The 18805-nt window shown below is 35.1% G+C and overlaps 1 pseudogene; it reads left to right on the top strand.

Annotated features, from left to right (window-relative positions):
* The first annotated feature begins 5181 nt into the window (after nucleotides 1–5181).
* Nucleotides 5182–5282, top strand: LOC122795135 (annotated as a pseudogene).
* Nucleotides 5283–18805: the final 13523 nt, after the last annotated feature.

Raw genomic sequence — 18805 nt, 5'->3', positions numbered from 1 at the left:
AATGGAGAGCTAGCTTGCTCACAGACAGGACTCAGGAAGTTAGAATCGGGGAGTCCACCTCTACAAAGAGGCCAGTCACAAGCAGTGTACTTAGGGATCTCTCCTGTGACTGCTCCTTTTTTGACATTTACTTCTCTCTTGAGTCAAGACCAATGTCAAGAGCCTCTGTCTGATCAAATTTGCAGATGATTACAAATTAGGAGCAGCCATAGTATTCCCCACTGATACTAATGTTCTCCTGGAAGGGCTAACACAGACAAATAACTTGTGTCAGAGCCATGGACTAAAACTAAATGCCAAGAAATGCATAATAGTATCCTTCAGAAAGTCATCCACCCCTGTGACTATCATATTGATAACACACCCTTAAGAGTTTAGTCAGGGAGTTGGGGCACACATAGACAGTAAGCTAGCCTTTAACCATCATGTGTCTACAGTAGTGAGGAAATTATTCTGTGTTGTGCAGCTTATAAATAAAGTTATAGCATCTAGACCCAACAAGATAATTGTTCCACTGTATTCTGCATTCATTAGACCTATCACTGAGTACATTGCCCCCTTTGGTATGTACCTAACAAGGCATTTCCAACAACTGAAATGTCCACAGAGGTTCCTCACTAAAAGAATACAGGGTGTAGCTAGCATTTCCTGTACAGATTTCCTGAAGGTCCTATCTCTGTTTTCTGTCTCCTACAGGCTGCTGAGGGGAGATCTATGACTGGCATACAGGGCATTGTCAGACCCCACTCTGATAGACCTCCTGCATGTCAGCAAAACAAACAGCACCAGGATTACGTATTCTAAAGACTTCACCATGGCCTGTGATATAAATAGGATCTGCTGGAGAGACATGTATCTCGGAGACTAACCCTTCTCTGTAACAGGCTCTCCATTCATGTGAAGCAGAGTTCATCCCCAACCCAATTCAAGTGTACCTTGGATGACTGGATGGGGAGTAAAGATTGAGCAAAATCAGGTGCATTCAGGGTGGTAGGCTGTAGGAAATTAATCTCTGGTTTGGCACCTATGTCTCTAATGGACACATGCAGCCTATAAATGGTTTATCTCCCAGGACCCTGCTTGTTAAATATTTCATCTCCTAACCCCCTGCTTACACTTATCAGGGGTACCAGAACTTTTCAGGGATTTAGGATGCATGGTTAGACTTAAAAAGACCCCAGTAGTCATTAGCCTAGTACACATCTGTAGTCATTAGCCTAGTACACATCTATGAACTTATAAGCAAGTGAAAGCAATGCATTTAGGATGCATGTTTGGGTAATTGTCTTTAACTACATATATATTGTCATCTAATGTCTTTAAATAGAGTCTTTGTAGGTGGCCTTTAACTGTTAAAAATAAAAGTAAATAAAAGCATTTCCAGTAGCTTTATAATCTGTTTCTGGCCTAGACTGATTTTGTTAAATCTGTCATCACTTCCTGTTTTAGCTGACCACAAAGTGAGTGTGGCTAGCTGGTCAGTTTGACTGGTCGCTACCACAGGGTGACAAAACACAAGATAGAATTCCATTTACAAAACATTTGCACATTTCAAACTTCAATTATAATAGTTCATCTAGGAAAAACATTTAGGCAAATCAAATGTCAATCTTGTTCTTCTTCTTTCAGCTTTTCCCGGTTAGGGGTCGCCACAGCGGATCACCTGTCCGCTCATGATTGGCGGTGGAGTTTTACGGTGTCAAGTTACCAGCCCGGCGCCCAACCTTCCACAGAAGGCATACACACGCATGCACTCACTCAATAAATAAAATAAATAAATAGAATGAAATACAAGCCGTTGGCTTAATGAATTAATATAAACTTTCATTTGTGCACCTTATCTGTGGTTCTAAGTGTACTTTTTTAGCTTTCATTATATTTGCCTGTTCTTGCACTCTTCACTACCTACTTTCCCAAGAAAACCTAGACAATACATACCCAGTTCATCCTCTCTCACCTACCTGCAGTTATTTTCTTTGTGGCTTAGATTTGCCCTTAGCAAATGACTGGGAAGAAGGCTTGCAACAAATGTTCTCCAACTGCCACATGGGGGGGGGGGGCAACTTAAATATACAGAAGATCTACCAATGTTTGCATTCATGATTGCCTAATGACTTTTCATGTCTTAGTGTATGAGACAATGTCATGTATCAGAAAACCTTGCATATGGACATTACTCTGCTTTTATTTCTTATTTATTGAACTTCAAGACTCGGGCAAGATGCCTAAACTATAAAGGATATTGACACAGGACAATGCTGTTCCTTCTTTCTGCAGAAACCCCCTTTTTTTTCTTCAAGACTTTCACCAACATTAACCCACATGCCCCTGACTTTCCTGCCCAAACCAGCACACAAACAATAGGTTAACTACAACTGTATCATTTCTGTGCATATCCTATGATGAGAAAACTTTAAACATTTTAAATATGTTAAGTCAGTGACAGCTTCACTTGAATAAACAGCTGTGTCTTTAAACTACAGAGCTGCTGGAATAATGCAGCTAGTCTATGCATTCTGCAGGCAGCGTTCCCTCTCCCAGTAGAAAGTTACTTTTTCACATTGTTATGTGCGATCAGATCTGAAAGTTCCTCTCTAAGCTCCTTGTCACATTTTGACTTAATGAAGTGCAACTGAGAAGGGAATTGGGTTCATCGCGTTAGTCGCATCTCGTTCCCTTGTTGTCAGAAAACAGGGGCGGTTGGGGACCGACACGCTACACTGAAAGTCGTTATCATTCTGGTCAGTCTGTTTAACACAAAATTAAACAAAGAACTAATTAGTGCCTCATGAATTAATAAATGCTTGGTTGCTTAGTAGAAATAAGGTTGCTCAGGGAAGATATTAAAAAAATAGTTATTATGTAGAGAAAATGATGAGTGCAAACAGCAGAATCAAAGTTACCCAGGTAACATGCACTGTCAGGTTATTCTGAGGAGTTCGGCTTCTGTCCAGGAGTGTGGATGAAAAAGATGCATCTGCTTCAGCTGAACCTGACTGTTCAGATTTCTTGTGTGCACCATATGTTGTTTATTATGCAATACAGCAGATTATCACCAGGCATACTGCCCTAATGAATGCCCCTTAACTTGGATCGTGGGGGATGCTTTGTAAATCTGTAAATGTTTGGCTCAGTAGAAGCAAAGAAACATGAAGGCATCCCACTAAGTGGAACATATTTACACATGGTAGATAATCCTGAATTGCCACATGACAGTACTGCTTAAATGAAATATGTACAATTGTTTCCTGTTAAAATAAACATGATGGAGGGACAAATGGACAAAACAACAGTCAAACAGCAAATGACAGACTGTAGTATAAACTGTGTGCATTTATAGAAACAGAACACAAAAGCTGTTGACAGAAAACAGATAACCTTTTCTTCTGAGGCAACACGGTACAAATGAATTTGTTCTCACATCTTTACTGTGTCATCCTTTTCTAACTTCAAGTTTTTTACAAATTCTCTCCATACCCTTGATTTCTGCTTTTGCTGAGTTCATATATCTATCCTGTACATCATTAAATTAATCAAATTATTCAATTATTGTCTGTGTAGCTTGAAGTCTTTTTCCTAAGATCAGTTTCCTTTACTACAAAGAAGCACCTTTGTGACTTTTGCTTCCATGTGATTTAATTTTCGTTTAGCATTTTAATACTTCTTGTGTTAGAATCTGCATCCATACCTGATTTATCCTCCCCAATTATCTTTACATAACAGAGATTTAAATAGTTTAATCTTCCATTGCAAATGTAATATTTTTGGTACTGTCCTTTTGTATGTTCTTTAAGCATTCCGGCCACCTCCTAAAAAACATACACAAACCCATTAATTTGTATTTGCCCTAAAGTTCAGTGCAATCAGTTGTTTCTTTCCTATGACCTCACAGAACAAACACACATACCCACAGACACACACACACACACACACACACACACACATGCGTGCGCGCACACACACACATACACCTATATATATCTTTTTTATGTTTGTTTATCAGTAAGTCCGACTGGACAAGGTGTTCTATTTCAGCAGAGGCCCGGGGAGAAAAGCTTCACAATTAATACAATTAATACATAGAAAAGTATACAATGATAGGTTGTTATTGCAAATGATAGTAGATACATACATGAAGAAAGATAAAATGATTATAGGTGTGCAAAGAATAAAGGACAGATAGTACAACATTTTTATATCTTGGCATATGATTATATGTGTACAAAGATATAGAACAGACACATTTTTACATTTTGACAGTACAACATTTTTACAGCATGCATAGTTTTGCAAAATATTGTCTTAAAAAATAGTGTAGCCAGATTTTGATGGGGTTGAAAACCTAAAGTACAGGAGTTCATAAGTTGTTCAGTAGTTGTATACTAAAATTCACAGGATGGTCAGTAGTTGTATGTATAGATATATATCTATCTATACATGTATATGTATGTGTGTGTATGTATATGTATGTATGTAGATATTTTATTTATTTATTTTATTTTATTTATATATATTTTATTTATATATTTATATATATATATATATATATATATATCTGAGTGTGTGTGTCTGTGTATATATAGAAATATTGATATATCTTGGATACCTGTATGATATACAGATCAGGCCACTGGGGTTACCTTGCTGTATGACCCTTCCTCTTCCATTTATGCATATGAGCCTGTGTTAAGTGCATGATTCAGTCCTTAGTTATAGATTTGACATCAAAGGGACATTTCATGGCTTCCTTTGCAACATCTCAGTTCAGTTCACTGATCTTAAGCAACCCACAAAACTATGGTCAGCATTTGAGCACCTCCTTCCAGAGGTGTAGCTAGGTGGCTATTCTGGCACCTTCTGCCATCTGCTGAACTGGTACAACCCCCTTCAACTTTACGTTATGGAACCAAAAAAAAAAATCTTCTCGGGACTTCAGAATGAAAAAAGCAATTATTTCCGTTACAGCAGCTGTTATAGTTTATGCCACATATGGAATGTTAAAGTGCCTCAGTTCTGACTGCAAATGCCGTACCAGCATTTATTGAACTTAAAACGATCAGCATCTGTCAGTCATACCCCTTGACATTTTGCACCCAGGGTGGCTGCCCCTTCAACGCAGCCTAACCATGCCTCTGCATTCTTCTCAGGCCTTATTAAGGCGACTCTGTGCTAGGTTTAAAAATCGCTTCTCAGCCTTTTGGCTAAGATCATGTGTAGTATCGGAAGCATGCCGAGCCTCAGAATTTCCACTTTTTTACTTATTCACACAGTTCAGACCTCATCTAAATATGTGTCTTTTGAAAGTGCCCATATCCAGTGCCTAAAAAAGTAATACACCTTCCACGTGCTCCTGCACGATCACATTTCTGGCCAGCAGTATTCTTAGCACTGCCTTTTCTTCCACAGTTAGGAATATGATATTTGTTGGTGCAGCAAATGCCAACATTTTAAAACAGTTAGTGCCTGACATCACTGTGGAATGCATTACCCTGTGCAGGCTTGCCATGATGTCAGGTGCCCAGAGCAGGGACAAAAAGGAATGTTCTTCCTATGTGAGGCATAAACCAGATTGAAGTAAGAGTAAGCACAGTATAGGATGCCCCCTTTGAACCCTCAGATATGCTCAATTCATCTTCTAAAGGTGCTGGCATCTTTTCTTTCATTTTCTAATCACAAGTGTGAGCAGAGAGCTGGATTACAAGTACAGTGTAATTCCTGCACCAAAGTAGTCAGCTTTTCTGCTGCTTCTCAAGGACTGGGTTCTTGGAAGATATTTCAGAGACCTTAATCTAAGGTGTCCATTGCTTTTGCATGTCTACAAGTGGATGCCAACTCACTGATGAGGCTAACCAGGCCCTACTGAATTGCTCACACTGTTTGAGCTTCAGCCGTTCCTGATACAGCAGTGGGCTTCCCCAGACTTTTTAGTATGCACTAGAAAGTGCCCAAAAGGTTTTTTTACTGAAAATCATTCAGCATTACAAACTGATAGGCCTGCTGAGGGCTAAGAACAATACTAGGCACTGGCACCCTATTTAGCATGTACCTTAACTTTGTACATGTATCTGTCTGTCTGTCTAAATTACCTGTCTGTATGTCTGTCTGTCTATTTATCTTTCTTTCTTTATATTAACCAGGTAAGTGCCAGTGCCACAACAGGTAGCAAACTCCCCTTTGGTGCAGAAGGCCATAGGTTCTTTTCCCACACCAGGTAAATTGGCTGCTGACACTGCAGTACAGCATAAGAGGGCTCTTCACTCTTGAACATTCTGTCCTTTGGATGAGATTTTAAAGCAAGGCCCTATTCGCTTGACTTGGTGGTAGCTCAGGTGGATCTAAAACCTCTCATGGCACCTGTCAAAAAGAGTGCTGGTCCTTTATTTAACACAACATAAAAACAACATAATTTACATATTTATAAAAAGTATGTATTTAAAGGCACATACATACACATTTCTATTTTTTCACTATTTATTATTTTTCTTATAACATTCTCTTTATTATTCTTATAACTGACTCCCACTCCTTCTTCCACAACCAGAATCTGAATTTTCACAATGTATCTGTAAAAATCCATTTCACATTAAACAAAATTTCATTCAGTCTTTCATTCCGAATAACACATATCTCATAAAATTCTTCTCCACCCCTTTTCACATATTTTTATGCTTAGAATATCGATACATAATCATATTCATATCTATACTGTTTTTGTCATTAATATTTTCAGTTTTTGTTTTCACACATTTTTTCCAGTTTCTCCATTCTTTTACATTTCAAAAAAAAAAAAAAAGCATGCTTTGTTGTCTCTTCCTCCCCACAAAATAAACAGACTCTTTCAACTTTTTTTATATGACATATTCCCTTTATTACAAGTCTACATAGAATATTCTGACACTATACTACCTTGGTACAACACATTTTCCTAACTTTAAAGGCTGATCAGAAAAAACTAAATGAAAACTCCAGCCAAGCTAGAACTTCGAATGAGTGACCTCCCAAACCTCCTGTAACAGAAGCACATGGGATATTTGCAAATGACCCTTATGAACATCAGGTGTTTCAGCTATATGGTGATTCTGATTGCCCATGATTTTACATTTGAAGTCATTTTAATGGACAATTTCAAGCCAATAAAGCCAAACCACACTAGCTATGGATATGCATAGTTCGACCTTGTTATGAACTCGTCAGCATAGTATAAGCAGTGTTTTACTAAGCATAAGAAACACAGAGTTGTTATACCCAGCTAACGTCCATTATCATTAGGGTGACTGCAAAATATCCCAAATAACAAATTAAAACAAAGAGTTAGAAGGTCACACTGAAAAAACAATCAGAAATAACTAAATGAAAACTACAGCCAAGCTAGAATTTCCAATGAGTGACCTCCCAAACCTCCTTTAACAGAGGCACATGGGATATATGCAAATGACCCTTATCAACATCACGTGTTTCAGCTATATGGCAATTCTGACTGCCCATGACTTTTAAATTTGAAGTCATTTAATTGCCAATTTCAGGCCGATAAAGCCAAACCCCACTAGCTATGGATATGCATATAATGGCCTTGTTATGACCTTGTCAGCATAGCATAAGAAGACTATTTGACTAAGCATAATACACAGGGTTTAAAACAAGCTAGAATTTCCAATGAGTGACCTCCCAAACCTCCTTTAACAGAGGCACATGGGATATATGCAAATGACCCTTATGAACATCAGGTGTTTCAGCTATATGGCTTTGTTTTAATTTGTTATTTGGGATATTTTGCAGTCACCCTAATAATAATGGACATCACCTGGATATAACAACCCTGTGTTTCTTATGCTCAGTCAAACACTCTGCTTATGCTATGCTGGTGAGGTCATAACAAGGCCGAAATATGCATATCCATAGCTAGTGGGGTTTGGTTTTATTGGCCTGAAATTGTCCTTTTTCAGTATTTCATCTAATATTGAATAAAAGACGTGGAACTATCTATGCTGGCCCCTAGTGTTTTTTTCGGATTGGTTTGGCTGAGCATGCTGTACATGTGAGGCATGCTGTTTGCAATCAGAATCGCCATATAGCTGAAACACCTGAGGTTCATAAGGGTCATTTGCATATATCCCATGAGCCTCTTTTGCAGGTTTGGGAGGTCACTCATTGGAAGTTCTAGCTTGGCTGGAGTTTTCATTTATTTTTTTCTGATTGGGTTTTCAGTGTGACCTTCTAACTCTTTGTTTTAATTTATTTGGGATATTTTGCAGTCAACCTAATGATAATGGACATCAGCTGGTTATAACAACCCTGTGTTTCTTCTGCTTAGTCAAACACTCTGCTTATGGTATTCTGATGAGGTCATAATAAAGCCGAAATATGTATATCCATAGCTAGTGTGGTTCGGCTTTATTTGTCTGAAATTGTCCATTAAAACGACTTCAAATGTAAAAGTCATGGGCAATCAGAATCGCTATATAGCTGAAACACCCGATGTTCATAAGGGTCATTTGCATATATCCCATGTACCTGTGTTACAGGAGGTTTGAGAGGTCAGTCATTGGAAGTTCTAGCTTGGTTGAAGGTTTCATTTAGTTTGTTTCAATAACTTTAAAGGCTGGTACATTTTCTTATGGCTCTATGTAATAATATTGTTTCAAAACAGTGTAAGGAACTTCTCTGTGTGGAAGATTTTCAGTCCATATATCTCTAGTTAATTACTGTGTATTAAACAGATCAGACAATAGTAGTAGAAGTAGCGAACTTAAACTCAAATTAAGTAAAAAAATAAAATTAATAAAAATATATAATTGTACAGAATTACTAAGTATTCGAAAGTAATCCAAGCAAGGCAGGCAGTCTTTTTCCAGTCGACAGTCCTTTATTAAGTACACAGACAAGCGATCCAAGTAAAACAAAAATAGAGTATTAGTTTCTGTATAAAGGATTTTCGACTGGAAACTGACTGCCTGTCTTGCTTGGATTACTTTTGAATACTTAGTAATTCTGTACAATGAGATTTTTTATTATTTTTATTTTTGACTTGAGATGAGTTTAAGTTCACTACTTCTACTACTATTGTCTGATCTGATTAACATACAGTGATTAACTAGAGATATATGGACTGAAAATCTTCCACACAGAGAAGTTCCTTACACTTTTTTGTTTTTGGACCCACTATACTTGTTTAGTGGGTTGTTTTGAGACTTTGGGGATAACACTGAGATTACTTGTTTTTTTTAATAATATTGTTTCAACATATTTATACCACATGCTTCTATCTTTTTTATATCATCATTTTTGTTTTCCATGTTTGCATTTTTCTTTATTTTTTTTTTTCATTTACACATTATTTTCTGCTTTTTTCTTATTTTTTTCATCTCCTAGAATGTTTTGTACTTATATTTAAACATTCTCATTATTAAATTCTCAATCTCTTCCTTTATTCTCTTTTATATTCTCTACAAGTTTAGTGAAGCAGAATAAACAACTAGATTTAGTAATCCCAATCCCTCTATATCATTACTGATATACAACACACCTCTTTTCACTGAGTTTAATCTTGAACCTCATATGAAAGAAAACACCAGTTGCATAATTTGCTTTTAACATTATTCTGGGATCATATATACATTTGAAGGATCTATGTCAGAAGATTGAAGTTTCAGAAAATTGAACTATATATGGTTGAGACCACATGATTGACTTTACAAAACATTAAGCAAGACAAAACAATAAAAATCTACATTGGGGCAAGCGACTCTGCACCCCCTCACCCCCTGCATATTATATATACCAACTCTGAAATTGCACTACAATGGGGAAAAGGGTAAATTCCCAGATTACCCCTGTACTGCAATCTCCATACAAAAGTGATATTTTGGAAATTTGATCATATGGTCTCGACCATATGAACTTTGACTCTCTGAAACTTTGGTCTTCTGAAGGGGACCCACATTAGACATATATGCTGTTTTTCCCATTAATACCAAATTCACCAGATAAACCTTTTTCCTGAATGCTAATCTGTATGCCCTCCACATAAGACATATTTCTTTCATTTATTTTATCAAACCCTCACATTTCATCATAACTGCATCTTTTTCCCAAATTTTATTCCTAGCAAAGATGCTTCAGTCATTGAAAATACACCCTCCCAATTTTCACCACATCACCCAAATCCTTACTTTTATATTTATTCAAGGTCATTCCCATTTCCTTTAAACATCCATTCAGACAAACCAACACTTTCCTCATCCATATTTCATTCTCAGTAACTACAACTATATTGCTTGTGTATGTCAAAGCTACTAGAATCACTGCCTCCTTTAGGATCACATATCTGGCATCTTTTAATTTATATGCTATTTTGCTGACTATCACATTCATTACTAGTGCAAACAATATTCCACTCGTGGGGCATCCTTATCTCATACCACAGTGCATGCCTATTTCATTAATCAGCCACCCATTCACTAACACTCACATTCTGTTATATTGATATGCTGACACATACACTTTCCTAATTCTGTTAGCTATTCCATACTTCCCCATAACATCCCACAAAGCATTGTGTCTTAATGTATCAAATGTCTTGCTAATATGAACTACCATAAGTTTCATATCCTCCTTTTACTTAACAATATCATCCAAGATTTCTCTAACAACCAATAACAATTCTTTACATAGGTTCATAGATTAGTACTAGGCTAGCTGCCCTTGCAGACCAGTTTAGGCCTAGCCAGTTTTCATTCAAAGCTGAGAATCAAACCATGTACTTTCTATTTGTGAGGTAAACACCTTGGCCATTATGCCAAACCCCCAATCTTGCAGAGAATTCAATTGTTACCTAGTGCTTCACTCAGAGAGTCAAAGGAAAGCATTTACATATTCCTTCATTACATAACATTGCCAAAAAAAAAAAAACAGCTATGGCATTTCAAGTCAATAAATTTGGCCTCTTCCTTAATACTGGCTAAGATCAACATCAGAATCCTGCATTCAAAGCTTTCTTAATTGCATTCTTTAGTGAGGATTGACTAAGTATCACTTTAAATTATTAGGAATTATACAAAGAGTTTTTTCAACATTAGAAGAAATTCCTTGAGCACCAGGCTATAATCCAAGATCAATCAGGTTATCATGTTTTTTTTGTCCTTGTGGCCAAACCACACCAACCGTGGGTAAATCCAGCATTACCCACCCTCAGCCATGAGTTATTGCTATATCTCTCATCCTTCCCTCAGTCTCCTCTGCATTAGTCTCATAAAATATTATGATCTGTTTTATTTAGTGTGATTGGTCTCCAATTTTTTATTTCATTCTTCTCCTCTTTCTTCAATGTAAATTTTAATATCCTGATTCCTACTGCATAACTCTTCCTAAACAAGCCCTTCCTTCAACCATTCATTCATTCATTATATTTTACAAAATACTGTCTTGCCAATACTGTCATTTCATTTGCATCCCTTACCTTATACCATATGGGCCTGATACTGAATCAGCATTTACTTTCCCAAGTACTTCATCCAATTCACCAATAAAAAATTATTTTTCAAATTCTTTCTTAGTTTGTTCTGTTTTTCTTTTTTTATATTTTCCATTCTCTCTAATTTCCTTCTTCAGATTTCCCACTGGCTAAAACTACAGAAAATATTAGTATCAATCCTTTCTCCTTCTCTGTCGCCTTTTTCACCTTTATATTGTTTCATCTTCAATTAGTTTGCTCTTCTTCAAGTAAGTTTTCTTCCCTTTCTTCATCTTTTTTTCCGTATATACTCTTACTTGACAGTCCAGTCAAAAATGTCCCTTTTCTTTACACAACATGCATTCAGGCACACACCTTCTTGTTTTATATCCTTTCTCCCCACACTATTTACATTGTTACAGTTATTAATTTAGTAAGAAAAATCTCCACAAATCAAACATGATTTAGGCTGGCCACCATATCGTAATGTCCCTCAATGACCAGCCACAAACATAATAGTAGGCAAGTGTTTCACCATGTTTTTTTTTACATTTGCAACAGCTTCCAAATTCCATCCTCCATTCCATAAGTTTCTTTCATCTCTAACTTTCATAACATTATCGATAGTTTTACTCAAACCCAGCATGCATTTTTTAACATCATCTAATTCCAGGTCATCAGTTTTAAACTACAAAGTAGCATTTTTTCCATTTAAATCACTAACAAAAAATGAATAATTGTTCCATGGATGTATACCCTTCTTTCTGTTACACAGTTCCATAAATTTCATCATCAGTCCATCCATCCATCCATCCATCCATAGTGACAATCATCTGTAGCCAAGGTTTATACTGACAGGTGGTTAGCCCTGCCACAGCTGACATCATATTCATGTCATATCATATCATGTCATGTCATACATCATATCAAATCATATCATATCATATCATGTTCATCATCAGTCCCTCGGTTTCAAGTGTTAAGTCACAAAACGTCTCTCCCAATGTATATAAAAGACCAAACTTCTTACACTTTTAAAACCAGAACAGCTACCAAATTGTCCCATATATAATATCTGTCTAGTACAGTGCCTTTTTTGTTCTTTTTCTCTCAGCTAGTCTTGTCTTCTTTCTAAAAACAGTTTTACTTACAGTTTGTTGCTTATCTCCTTTGTTGCTTGTTTTCACTGTTGCATATGTTTTAGTTACTGCATTATCTGCTGCCTCAAAATCCTGATGCCAGTTATGTTATCTGCATGACTTCAACAATGTTGCTTATTTCCTTCCATACCTCTCAACCTCATACAGCAAAAATCTGGACAAAGCCATGAATAAAAGTGGGACAGAGACCCCAAAATAGGGACAATTTTTAAATATTGCTCTTACAAACTTAAAAATTTGATAGAATAACAGGCTTTGCATTAGCATGAATTTTCTGAAGGATATAAATTCTGAAACTCAAATGTCTGTCATTATTTTCTAATTTCAGTCTTTAATGATTTGCTACTAATTTGTCAGAAAACCACAATTTTATGAACAAAGGACCAAAAATATGAGGTGAAAATCTGTACAGTTGAGAGGTATGCTTCCTTCTCCGTGGAGACAGCTAAACAGTGCTCATGTTCTGGTTTTCAGAGTGTACAGATTTTTGCATGATATTTTTGGTCTGTTCCTCATAACATTTGTGGTTTGTGACAAATGTATGAATATTTAATTCACTAAGTAATGATAGACATTTGATTGTTAGACTTTATATCATTCAGAAAAGGCATTGTAACACAAAACATTATTTAGCAACTTTCTAAGTTTATAAGAGCAATATTTAAAATTTGTCCTGATTTTTGAGCCTTTCCCCATTATTTTAGGCTTTGTCCAGACTTTTTTGTGCTAAGACATTTAGAGCCATACTGTTCATTTATAATATCCTTCAACTAGGAATCTTTGTTTACATTTTAAAACTGCATATCAAATACATTTTCTCTCAAGTTTCACTTTACACCTCCAAATTCTCTATAGCTTTTTTCTTCCCCTCCATGCTACTGCTTCCCTTAGACCACTTTGTTGCTGCTGTTCGAACCATCCATCACCATCTAGCAGCTACAAGGAGTAGAGGTCCTTTATTTATATACAAAAACAACTTTTATTTACAAAATATTTACAAATGTACAAATATATTGATATACAAATATTTTACATGTATTCATAATTTCCTTTACAGTCATACTAAGTTTTCACCCATATTAGACCCCTCGCTCCTTTTTCCATAACCACTATCTAATTTTACTTAATATTGTTGCTAAAATCCATTTAACATTAAACATAATTTAATTTATTCTTTCCTTCCACATAAGCAATATAACATAAAATAACGTTTTATCTGTTCTTTTAATTTATTCTCTATTTCTGTTCTTATAATCTCCATATTTAATCATATCCATGTTTATTTTATCCACTTCTTTTATATCTTCAAAAAATCTCTTTACATAGTTTTCCTCATAACTTTTTTTACTCTCTCAATTTCAAAAACACATGTTCCGTAGCTGCTTCTTCTTGACAGCACAAACATATCATATCACTTTTCTGTTTATATGACATATTTCCTTTTACTGGCAATTTATCTATTACCAGTCTCCACAAAAAATCTTGACATTCTACTTTCTAATTACACAATTTGCTTCACATTTTGATAGCTTTAATTTTTTTCATATGTTAGATTTTCCCATGGTTTTATGTATTAATGTGTTATCATTGCATTATTGTACTATACTTTTTATCTTTCTCTGTGTCATCAGTTTTTATTTTCCATAAACATATTTTTCTTTGTAACATTTCATTTCTTCACATATGCACTCATTTTCTCTTTTACTCTTTTTTACCATACCACAAAATTTATCAAACTTAAATGTATGCAAGTTTACTACTAATCTCTCATCTTTTTCATTTTTAACACTTTGTAGAAATACATTGAAGACGTGTATACCACTGGGTTAATTAACCCTAAACCTCCTTCTTTTTACTTCTTTTTTTACTGGGTCTAATCTAGAACCCATATAAATGAAAACATTATCTACAATAATTTGTTTTCATATACTGTTGGCAACATAAATATACTTACTAAGTGTGCAATTTTCCCATCAGTACTGAATTTATCAAGTAAGCTTTTCTCTGGGTGATGTTTTATATCTTCTCCAGAAAAAAGATTTGTTTTATTTCTTTTATTATTTTTCCCATCGAATTCTACTTAGATGTTTATTCCCAAATTTTATACCCAACACAGAAATTGTATTCATTGTAAAATATATACCCTCGTATTTTACTACATCACCTAAACCTCTACTTTTTGCTTTATTTAAAGCTACCTCATCACCTCTAGTCATTAATTTGTGCAAAGTATTACTTCCTTGAACTAAATTTTGTTTTTTATAATTTTATAATGTCATCTGCATGTGTTAACAGAACTGGAATTCTTAACCCTTCAGGTGTTATATAGCCCACCTCCTTCATTTTTTAATTTATTTCATATACTATTATATAATGTACACAGTATACAACTCATTGGCCATCCCTGTCTTCTACCAGTATTCATATGTACCTTTTGTCTTAACCAACCATTTACAAGTATTTTTGCTTTATTATTACTATACTCTGACAGATATAATTTCCTAATGTTCTCACTTATATTATATTCTTTCATTATTACTAATAAGATTTCATGTCCAGTTGTGTCAAATGCCTTATTAAGGTCTCCTATCATGATTTTGGCTTCATGTTTCCTATTCATACTATCATGCTGAGGAGGGATGCTGAGTATGTTAAGAAAAAGATGCTAAGGATGAAACTACCAGGTAACAGGAAAAGAGGAAGGCCTAAGATAAGGTTTATGGATGTGGTGAGAGAGGACATGCAGGTGGTTGGTGTGGCAGAGCAAGATGCAGGGGACAGGAGGAAATGGAAACAGATGATCCACTGTGGCGACCCCTAACGGGAACAGCTGAAAGAAGATGATGATTGGTATGTGAGTTACTTCAAGATTGTGCAAGTTTAATTTTAACAGTTTATCAAGGCTCATTAGCTCTTGTGAAGGTTCTTACTGGTTTATTCTCATATTTTTGTTTGTATAGAGAGGTATATTAGTGGTGTCCATTGTGATTAGTTTTGATTGCTTTTATGTATTTAAATTTATTAACCAAGGTCACTCATCCAGCACAAAAAGGAAAATTGGATATCCTTAAAATGACTCCAAAGGGCAGCTAGCATTGTACTTACCTATGAACCTACAGGTATTCTGTTGTTCCCCAATGGAAATTAAAAAATGGGTTTACAAGAGAAAACTGAGTTACACAACTGAAAAAGAGGACACTCAAGTTAATGTATTGGGAGTAATTGCTTTGTGTACTTGTGAGCAGATAAAGCATAGGTTTAGTCAAAATAAAGTCTTAAATTAGAGTGTAAAGGTTTGTTGAAGAGAGCTCTCCACATTGTTCTCACAGACTTATTGGTGATACTCTTCCAGCTTTAGTATCACCTTTTCTGGTGTCAAGTAGGGATTCACCAGTCGATAAAGGATTAAGTAAAAGAGGTTTGTAAAGTATAGAAAGTACCAAAAAAGTACTAAAAGTAGTAAAAATTTGACCAATAGGATATGTATATTAGAAGAATAATTTCATCATGAAAGTATGCCACTAAAGCAATAAATTTTAGAATTTAATTATTTATATAAATATTTTCCTTTGGTTAGATGATGAAGAATGCACTCACAAGCAAATCCAGGAGACTGGAGGTAATATTCAGGACTTGGGGAGTTTTGCACATGTACTAGCTTGGCTGACTTTAAAGATGTATCAAATTGCTTCATGAAGGAGGTGCCACATAAACTGTTGTTACTTGCAAAACCACTTTTGCTTTTGGGTTATTGTAAAACATTTGGATTAATAGGGTAAGAGAAGGAATATCTTAGCTTATTGATTACTGTAACAAAAATGCAATACCTAAGAAATATAAATCTAAGTTTGCACCTACAGTATGAGGATATGACTGAAGTTATGGATAAAGTTTATTTAATAGGTAGGTGAACTGGGCTACTAGAACTCTTTTTCAGTTATGTTCTAGTTACAATAATGCAGAAATAATACATAAAGGAGTGCAGAAAGTAGGACACTGTAAGAAATTTGACAAACAAGTGGTTATAAGCATCAAGGATAGCCATGGACTTATATAAGATGTAAGATATATGCACAGCGTACAACTACTATACAGTGGACACAGAAGCAACTATACAAAATATTTACAGTAAAAGATCTTCTAATGCGAGCATAATTATTTACAGTATTGAAGTCTAGTAATGCAGAATGCTGAAGCTAATGCTTTAGTGATGTAAAGTAGATGTATTTATTATTTATTTATTTGACATTTTTGACCAGGTTAGGGTCAAAGCCCTTTTTTAGCAGAGGTCTGAAGAGAAAAACTACACAAGTAATTCCAAATGGGTCCAATTCTGAATCTCAAAATGGTGAAATGTCGAATTTCAGTATTTCGAGGCCAGAATGTTGAAAGTTCACAAACACAAAAATATGCAATAATTAAACAATGAAACATCGTAAATTATAAACACAAATAAAAAGCCAACCCCCCCCAAAAAACCCCAAAACACTAACAAACTAAAAACGAATGACACAACCATATGTTTTTTCAGGGGGGCAAGCCCCCCTGCACCTCCACACCCCTGCTACTTATATATATATATATATATATATATATATATATATATATATATATACCAAATCTAGTACATACAATACACTAACTCAAAATAAACCCACAATCTACTTTTACATTCCCTACACCCCATTGCACACTGTCATACTTACACTCACTAATAACAAACACACACTGTAGATGTAGAAAAATCACCACTTTCAACACTAACACACACACACACACACACACACACACACACACACACACACACACACACTCTCACCTACCTACCCCAACTTACTCCTAAAACTCCCCAAAAAAATTAAAACATAACAAATTTCTATCCAAAACCCTTAAAAAGTAAACACCTACCTGAATCTCCATACATAAACATAAACATACATCGGTCGCAATTTAAAAATCCCAGACCACATTGCCCTTAAAGAGACAGTAAACAATAAAGTACAAACAGCACCACACGTACCACTGATTCGGGAAACTTAGATTTGTTAAAGTGCAGTATCGAATAACTGCACTTTCGACCTTCTGGTGTCGAAATACTGAAATTTAACATTTCAGTATTTCCAGATTCAGAAGTGGATCCTTACAAACATATATAGTAGTAAATATAGTGATACATTAAGATTTAAAAAGCTAAAAGTACATCATGATGTTCATTATTTACATATAAAAATGATATACAAATATAACTCTCTGAATCAAATAGTATAGATGATAAGGATGAAATTATCATGTATTAAGAGAAAAAAGAAAGAAAAATACATCAACACACTGAATACTTCCGGCCATAAAATGAATTCAGCCATTTATATTTTTCAGCTAGAGGCTAGAAAGAATGTTTAGGTGATGTCATTTTAATTGAAGTGCAAGGCAGATTTTTGAGAAGTAAAGTTAGGTAACAGGTCCAACGAATTTGCAGTCAGATGTCTGTGACAGCTAGGATCTGTCACTTGAAGAGACTGGAGTTAGAGTGGAGAAAAGTTTGTTATTTGCTAAAAAATGTTCATTGACTACATTTGCGATGGAGCAGCTGACAAAGAATGTCTGTAAAGACACAAGATAAATAAGTAATTCATTAATGGCAATTTCTTCTTCATATTTCTTAGTTTTTAATATATTCTGCACAATGAAGTAGAGTTACATGGTTGATGAACAAGCAGTTATGGCTGATTTTTAAACAGAATTATAAATATAATTCACATTCTGATTTTTTTTAATATACAAATATTTTTTCATAAGATATGTAAAGATATAAAATGTTTAAATCTTCATGTTGTGTCACATGTATTTGTTCATTGTAATCCAACTTTGATTTTTTTATGCATGTTGATGTTTGCATAATATTTAGATGATTGTTATGCATGTTAATGATTTAAGAGAAGGCTGTGTAGGCTTTTTGTAAGACTGCACCTGGCCATTCTAAAAAACTATTTCAGATTATAATCATACCTCTCAACCTCTTAGAGAAAGAAATCTGGACAAAGCCATAAATAAAAGTGGGACAAATGACCAAAAATAGGGACAATTTTTAAATATTGCTCTTACAAACTTAGACAGTTGATAGAGTAACAGGTTTTGCATTAGCATAAATTTTCTGAAGGATATGAAAGCTGAAACTCAAATGTCTGTCATTATTTTC

The sequence above is a fragment of the Protopterus annectens genome, chromosome 2.part1 (assembly GCF_019279795.1).
Source record: "Protopterus annectens isolate FY-2018-M chromosome 2.part1, PAN1.0, whole genome shotgun sequence".
Classification (NCBI taxonomy): Eukaryota; Metazoa; Chordata; order Ceratodontiformes; family Protopteridae; genus Protopterus; species Protopterus annectens.
The sequence above is the reverse complement of the archived record's forward strand: the minus strand, read 5'-3'. Positions and strand labels throughout refer to the sequence as shown.